This window comes from Triturus cristatus, chromosome 10, assembly GCF_964204655.1.
Source record: "Triturus cristatus chromosome 10, aTriCri1.1, whole genome shotgun sequence".
Lineage (NCBI taxonomy): Eukaryota > Metazoa > Chordata > Amphibia > Caudata > Salamandridae > Triturus > Triturus cristatus.
The window spans coordinates 393,462,517-393,471,019 of record NC_140593.1 but is presented as its reverse complement, the minus strand read 5'-3'; positions in this window follow the sequence as shown (position 1 = coordinate 393,471,019).

Here is an 8,503-nt window from a genome sequence, read left to right as displayed (position 1 = left end):
CCCTGCTGTATGCAGCACAAGGCCCTCCTGGGACCACTGTACACTCAAACACCAACTCCACAAGCACAGGTATCTAGCACAGGAACTCACACACACTGTCATGCCAGCATGCACCATGAGGGGACTCACACATCACCTGGGAGACCCAATGACAACTCACACTACACACAACAGCACACCCAGTCACACCCCCCCCCCCCAACACAAGCACACACCCCCGGGGCAGGCAACGGATACACACACTCCCACAATGGACATGTGACACAACAAGACCAATCCAGAGCCAAGTAAGCATCAGAGCCAGGCGGGCAACTAGAGCCAAATTTCGGGGGGGCTGAAAAAGATTTCGGGGGGGGGGGGGCTAAATCTTCCAGCCATAGGCAGAGTGGCTGTAAGAAGGGGTGAAAACACAACAAAAGCCTCATTAACTAGTAAATGGTCTTTTAAAGACCTGTGAAGTACTCGGGTCCGGCTGCAATTAGACGGACGCCAGCCCGCGAGGCTGTCTCAGCCGGGCTGACACACATGATGGGGGGGGGGGCTGAAGCCCGGTGAGCCCAATGGGTGTTGCGCGCCTGATCAGAGCCAACTATCTACAGGTCACACACTCAGGAGAACATCCCAATCTGTCCCCCGCAACATACCCATCCCCAAGTGGGCACTGAGAGGAATGCTAGGGACATCTAACTACCTGGGGGAACTGTGTCAACTTGAATATGTATGAAACATGGATGTGGCATGAAACAGCATTAACATTGTCTCTCTCTCACACACAGGGCAACGTCAACGCGCTCCCCCCAACACTGGGGGGGAAGAATCACAGTCCCAGGCACCGCGTGAAGACGATCCCACTGGCAGCGACGACTCTCACCACTCCGTGGATGACCCCGACCAACCTGGCCCCTCTGGTGTTCAAGCCCCTGCAGCACCTGCGTCAGGTACATCTGTGCCAACCCCCACCCCCATTCCTGCCACATCCCAGGAGACACCCAGGAGCCCTGCTCGCACTGAACAACACAGCCAGTCTGACCAGGAGGGACAAGGTTCTGCGGGCACCCAGGAGGAGGCAGGCAACCCTGCAAATGCCATCCCTCAGGGGTCCTGTAGACCCGATGTGCCCACAAGGGCAGGCCAGGCTCAAGTGGGCAGGGGTGGTGGGAGTGGAGGCAGGCGGAGGCGCGAACCTGACCAGCCAGCTCAGGACCCCGGTATGTCCCACATACGCAACTTCCTGGACTCATAACGGCGTGACACCAGAGGCATGGACCAGGTCGTGTCCAGACTTTCTGGGATGCAGGGGACCCTCGATGAGATAAAGAACCTGCAGGTCGGGCATCATGCCAGTCATCAACACCACCAAGGACGGATGGAGGCAAGACTGGCTGAGCTCCTGGCGGTGCACAGGGACGTGAGCCAATCACTCCGTCAGATCGCCCAAAGTCTGGCAAACCCTCCCTGTGCCACCAGGCGTAGACCAGCACCAGACACAGGGAGGGAGGAGGAGGAGGATTCATCTGACGGAGCGTCCCCAGCATCGTCAAGGCCTGCATCTGAGGGTCCCCGGAGGAAGGTGGGTCGTCCACGGAAAAGACCGTGAGAGTCAGCGGACCATCCCCATCTCCCAGGTCACCTGGCCTGGCACCTGGCCCTCTGGCGCAACAGCAGCACCTCACCCAATGACATTCTCTGCCACATGGACTTGCTGGTCACAGTCTGACCAATGATGACCAACACTGTGGTATGGACTCTGATGACTTCCAATGCCAAGGATGCCATCTCCCCCTGTGAACTTTGGATTCTATTCCCCCGGTAGAGCACCTTAGCACATCTACCAAAAGACTCACCCCACCAAAACTAAAATCATATTGTTCTGCACATGAGATGTTGCTGTCATTTTGCATTATTCAACGACATATGTGTGTGGAAATGTCTAACTATGCCTGAGTGTTGAACCAACTCCAGCCATCCATACCCTGGGAACAGAGTCTGGCACAGGACACACATGGGTCACAAGGTATCATTCAATGTAGGCATGGAGCACAACACTCACCTGTGATGGCCTCTGACTGCTGAGGGGGTGCTTGCTAAACTGTGCGGACAGACCTATTTGGGAGATCATCATCAAGGCGTAGAGGTCATGGCCCATGTGGAGGTACCCGGGGAGGGAGTCCCAGGTATGTGTGGCCAGGTGGGAGAACAATGTCCTGTATGCTGGAGTACGGTGGATGTGAAGTGCGGTGGCCAGGGCAAGGTTGGATGCACGGAGATTGACCAACGGGATCTAGGATGACAGATGTACAAGGTTGGTGTGGGGTCGGGTTTGTGGACTGCCTCCTGAGTGTCAATGGGGAGTGTGGAGGTCATCCTGCAGCAGACAGTGATCCATTGCAGCTATCTATGGTGGACGGTGAGGTGGCTGGGGCGCAGGGTGTAGAAGCTGAGGTGTGCAGATGCCCCCTGGAAGTGGACCAGTTTCCTTGGAGTTTGGATGTACTTGCTCCATAGAGGGCAGGGCAGTACCTGAGACGGATGTTGTCATGGACCTGGGGGATGGTCTGTCGTAACTTGGAGTGGATCTATTTGTGGATCATGTGCATAATGCAGAGGGCGTTGCAGCATGAGGTACAGATGCTGTGGACTAGCATGGCATATGTGAGCGAGCCAAACATGATGCACACCATCTTGTGTGTGTGGCCACTGGGTGCTTGTGCAGGGCCCGCAGCAGCAGGCGCCATCTCCCTGCAAAATGCCCCATTTTGCACACAAAGACTAGGATGTCAGAAGGACAACTGCAACAGGCGCGTGTGTAAAGTAAGGAGTGTCCAGTGTCACATGGCACACCCAGAGACAATGCATGCACAATCACCAAAGAGCCATTACACCGGGTCAGGAAACTGAAGGGCGACCTGCGCACAGGAGACACACCCTCAGCAGCTGGTGATGGCCCATTGTGTGGTCGACCTTGCTAAAAAACATACACGACCATGTACTTCATGCCCAATAGGGAGCCTAATCCATGATCAACTGCATGCATGTCGCTAAACTACACATGGACTCCTATGCATTATCTACAGCAAGTATGCCAGAGATGCCGCATGCCAAGTGGCAAGAGACCTGCATTGACAGAGATGAGGCACCTTGGAGTGTGACGAACACCTTTATTACTCAGCCTCACACTAATGGAATTGCATCCATTGGAACAGAATCACAGGTCATTCGGCTGACCATGTGTGACCTACACTGGACACCCCCAGCAACACACAGATGTGGTAAATACTACTGAGCTGGCACACAAGTGAAGGGGATGAGCCTCACACCCCTTGCTGCAGACGGAAAGTCTACAATTCCCCATTGAGCCTCATATGGGGATGTCCCACACCATGTCCACCATTAGCATCCCGTATGTTCCTGAGGGACGTTATACACACATTGATGCCTTCATCAGAATCCACAATCCATGAGAGATGACTGTCAGGAAGGGTGACTATCAATTCATGGGAGCCATGCAACACATCACGTGGCCCAAGGTGAGTCAACATGTATGCATGGTAACAACATGCACAGGAGCAGTCCCCACATATCACAAACACGTACCACCCACAAAACACCTTGCTGCACTCCTTACCCAAAATGACTTTTCACCATGTCTGTGCATGTAACTCTGATCCAGCACACGTTGCAATACTCATGAGGAATAGCAGGAGTGCAATGATTACATGAGCAGACGACAGCCGCAGGAACCTGGGGAGGACAGACACACAACAAGTCAGCGAAGAGCTAGTAATCCGCAGACATGTACATGCACTCTACAGGATTGATGTTGTCACCATGGGGAATGACATTATCACTTGAATGACACATCAGAACACACCTCCAAGTCACTTAGCACACAGTCAGCTCGACACACACATTGCAACACATGCCACACAAGGCTCTAAGCGTGCACACTCAGACACAGGGACTCACCATCATGAGAAGAAGTTGCGGATAAGCTGACTCCGGATGTCCTCATCCTCATCCTCACTTGCCCCGTGCCCAAGCCCTTCATCCTCCATGGGTGGATGATCTTGCTCATCCGGATCCAGGATGAGTGGCACGGGCTTCTCCACTGCCATGTTGTGCAGCATGCAGCACACAAGGAAGATTTTGCAGACCTTCACCGGGGCATATGGGAGTGCGCCGCTGGTCTTGTGGAGGCACCGGAATCTGCTCTTCAGGAGTCCAAACGTCCTCTCAATCACGCGCCTCGTCTGCCCATGGGTGTCGTTGTACCGGTGTTCTGCGGCTGTTCTGGCGTTGCGGAGTGGCGTCATCAGCCATGGCATGTTGGGATAGCCAGCGTCCCCTACATGGAAACATCATGGACAGAAGTGGGTCAGGAGTAGCAGTAAGATATTAAGATACCGCTAAATACAGGACCAACAGAGTATACCCACTAACAAGACATGCACGTTCGTTGCACAGCTGCAGCATCATTTCAGGCACCCTGCTACGCCTCATGATGTAGGCATCGTGTGCTGATCCTGGAAAACGGGCACAGACATGGGATATCATCATGTTAGCAAGACATACCACAAGGGCATTGATGGAGTGGTAATGTTTGCGGTTACGGAAGGCTACCTCCTGTGCGTGTGGTGGTACCAAAGCCACATGTGTCCCATCAATGGCCCCAATGACATGGGGCATCCCTCCCAGGGCATAGAACTCACCCTTGACACCTGTCAACTGCTCATGAGTTGGAAAATGTATGAATTCATCCAGGTGTAACAACATGGCCTCTAATACATCATGCAGGACACGGCTGAACATGGTCTGGGACATGCCACCTACATCAGCTATGGTCAATTGAAACGTACCCGTGGCAAAAAAATGTAGGGCTGCCATCACCTTCATCTTGGCTGTCAGAGCAGTAGGATACCTGTGTAGCGGTTGGAGGTGTGGTTCCAGCCTTGTGTTCAAGTTGTCAATCAACGGTTGGGAGAAGCGGTAGCGGCGTATACAGTCACGTTCCCTCATGGCAGCCAAGTCTGGCATTGGTCGGGGGAGAGGCAGTGCTCTGCAGAAATTTGGAAGAAATAACGAAGATTGAGTACAGCACTACACCACTGTCAATGAACTGAGCACATGTTCAACAGCTAATACACATATGCTACATACAGAGTCTGTACTGTGCAATGCATCCAGGACACGTATGCCAGCCAGGTGACACCCCTACCAACAGTCAGCTACACACGTGGGTGCTCAAGGTCAACATGACATGCCATGGAACTAGCTGTGGGCCAGTGTAAGTGAACAGGCAGACGCATTACAGGAGTGACAGACATCCACATATGTGAATGAGAGGGATGTTTTATCATACAGACCGGTTGCGGAACACTAGAGGCACAGGTCACATGTCCTTGAAATAGGACAGTCCACACACCTTGCCATGAAGGGGTACATGTCAGGAATGATCACACATACATTGAGACTACGCAGATATGTCTTGTCTCGCAAGTCCATGTGCGATGCATACATACACCCGTTACGTCTGATTCCACATGTGGCCTGGTGTGCGTAATAGTGTGCCATGCCCATCAACACGCACACACATGTTGGATGCAGCAACTGCAGATGCATGTCACGGAACAACTACAGCAAGCTCATGGGAACACATGACACACACATGACAGTCACATCATGCAATGCCGGGAGTTACATGTCAGGTGTCATTATGCGACATCAGGGGACAGTTGCAGGTGTAGGTGACTGTGCCATGCCAGTGATGCAGTGCTCGACTGTCCCCAGAGAGTAGCTCCTCTGTATCTAATGATATCAAGTAATTTCCTGTTGTGTCATGCTCCCCATTGTTTCCCAGTGGCGTGGTGGGTGAACCAACTGTGTGGTGCAGGGCCTACATATGTTTGTAGTATTGTAGATGTCACTCATGTTGCTGTTCATGCTATGCGCTGTGTCCTATGTAGTTTGGACTCATGTGTCATATGTATACAGGTGTCTGATAATTTCCTGTCTCTTCACCTTGCCCACAGCATCGTCGGGGGAAACCGAGGTAGACACTGGCACGGACGTGGGGGAGGGATCCAGCACCGGGGCCATTAGTGCTGGGGAGTCTGGTGCAGCAAGTGGCACGGAGGCCGAGGGGAGTCAGGCGGAGGACCTGTCCAGTCCCAACACCGACTATGACGCTGCCGGGTCCGAGGCAGAGCTCCCAGAGGGGACGGAGACTGCTCCCAGAGCTGAAAGCAGCACTCCATCTCTCGCCGCACCCTCCATTCCCATCACCGCCCTCCCACTTGCTCGGGTCCCTTGTGTCCGTGCTAGGCGACAACAGGTGCGTGAGAGACGGCAAGGAGGTGTATTTAAAAGGTGAAGGGTGCACTTCCACTCCGGATCATTCTGTGGTGTGTAGGCACACTCAATTGCATGGTGCTTGTCATATGCACGCTCATGATTTAGCTTGTATTCTGAAAGGGATTCGTGTGCCAGTTATGACCCCGTCTTGTACGCTGCTTGCTAACGGTAATTATGTGCTATTCGATGATGAAGCTTGCTGTGGGTTGCTTCCGGGAATTCCTCACATCGTGACTGTATCACTACGAGTGGTTTTCTGTCATTACGTCCTTTTCCCACCTCCGCATGGCCGGCTCGATGTATCCATCTGGCCTTCCATTCCAACCTTGAAAGCAGAGTTCAACAAGATGAGCAGAATAAGGGCTCTATTGTCTCAAAAACAAGTCGTGTTGACTTCATCCCGAGAAACATTTGTCCTTCACGTAGCTCACACGCGCACAGAGGTGCAAGCGCTTTTGAACACTGATCTCCCACTACATATTTGGGACTTGGATTCAGACTATCTTTCATGCCTCGTCAACAAGTGGCCTGGATGTTTTTTCTAAATTGTGGGCTCCGGCCTCGTGACCTCCTTCCAAACTCTGTTTGGTGTGATCCCCGCATTTCATCATTCAATTTTTTCTAGCGTCTTCAGAGGTCTCCCTTTGCTTCTCGCCCTCGTAGCTGGGGTGCTATAATGGATCTGCGTACTACGCTGTGGCTTCACAACTTGCGTTACAAGACAGCATGCACCGGCTGCTCCATCTTCGGAAACAGATGCTTGAATTCTACGGCACTCTGCCGCTGGTGACCTTAAGCAGTGCCTATGGATTGTCCTTCCGGTTTCCCTTCTTTACCTGCGTGCAACCTGTCTTTCATTGCCTAGATTGTCCATTCGAATGGGCTCTGGATTTGTGCCTGTCTAACTCGGTGTCTCCTGACCCGGATTATGATCGACTGATGAGCCCCTTAGTGGCTCATGAGTTGGACTGTTCTGGCGTCAGGATTATGGCCTGTGCTGCAGCACATGGAGTCCTAGGGAATTGGGACATCGGAACGGCTGCAACTGAATTCTTATCCAGAAGTTATCTTGATGTCCCCACCTTTTGTCCACAAATGGTGCTGGATGCCCAGATTGTTGAGGAACACGTGTGTTTTTTCCCCCTGCTGAACTGGATGGCAGATAATTTTGCGGAACGTTCAAATGATTTCCTCTTGGAAGCTGTTGCAACTTATTGTGCTTATACCTTGATGGATTGACTTTAGCCCTGCTCATTTCATGGTGCATCCATCGATGTTATATTTTTTCCCCTTTTACATGGTTGATTTCCCTGCAACATCGTTCATAATTGACATTTCTTTTCTGACTTTTTCCCTTCCCTTCTATGGACTTCCAGTTCATGCCCTTGGTTCCGTTCTATCAAACTTGAACTCTGCGTTCTCAAATTTGCGCCCCTAGTGGTTAGTGGTACGAACAAGGGGGGGTGTAGTGATGATTCCTATCTCCCTATGTACAATGCTAAGTTGGCAGCACCGCGTTAGTTGTTAGTAAGCCATCTTGCCAATTTTGCTGCTTTTGCACGCGACACTGTAGTTGCGTGTTATTACTTTTCAAATGCCTACTCGAGTTTGCTTCACATGAGGACTGTCTGTTGTTTGACATTGTTCACAGTTAGCAGCGAGCTTGTACTGTACATTGTGTACACAAACAGTCTGGGTGACTAGACGGTGCATGTTGTTGTGTGCAGGTTGATCGTCCCACTATTTAGCCATTACATGCACGCAGCTGCAGATACCTGATAGACGAGTGCTTGCCATATTGCAGTGCAGCACGTTTTAGTTTCATTGTGATGGAGGACTTTCGCAGGAGATGGGACTAGATGATCCTGTCATGTGATTCCACTGAGCTGATCTGTACGGTGGGGGGTCCCCCGTTCAAGCCTAGAGACCTTCTATTAGTCGAATGATACTACTATTGGTTTACTGGCGACAGGAAGGTTGCTGTTTCCACTGTCATTTTCTTATGATTGCTCCTTTCATTGTGTATGATATTGCAACAATGCTGATGCTTCTGAACTTAACCATTTGTCTGCTTATGTTAGCCACAGTACTGCATCTTAGGACGCGAGGTTCATTGAATGAACTCTTTCAACTTTACCTTGTCCGTGTCTAT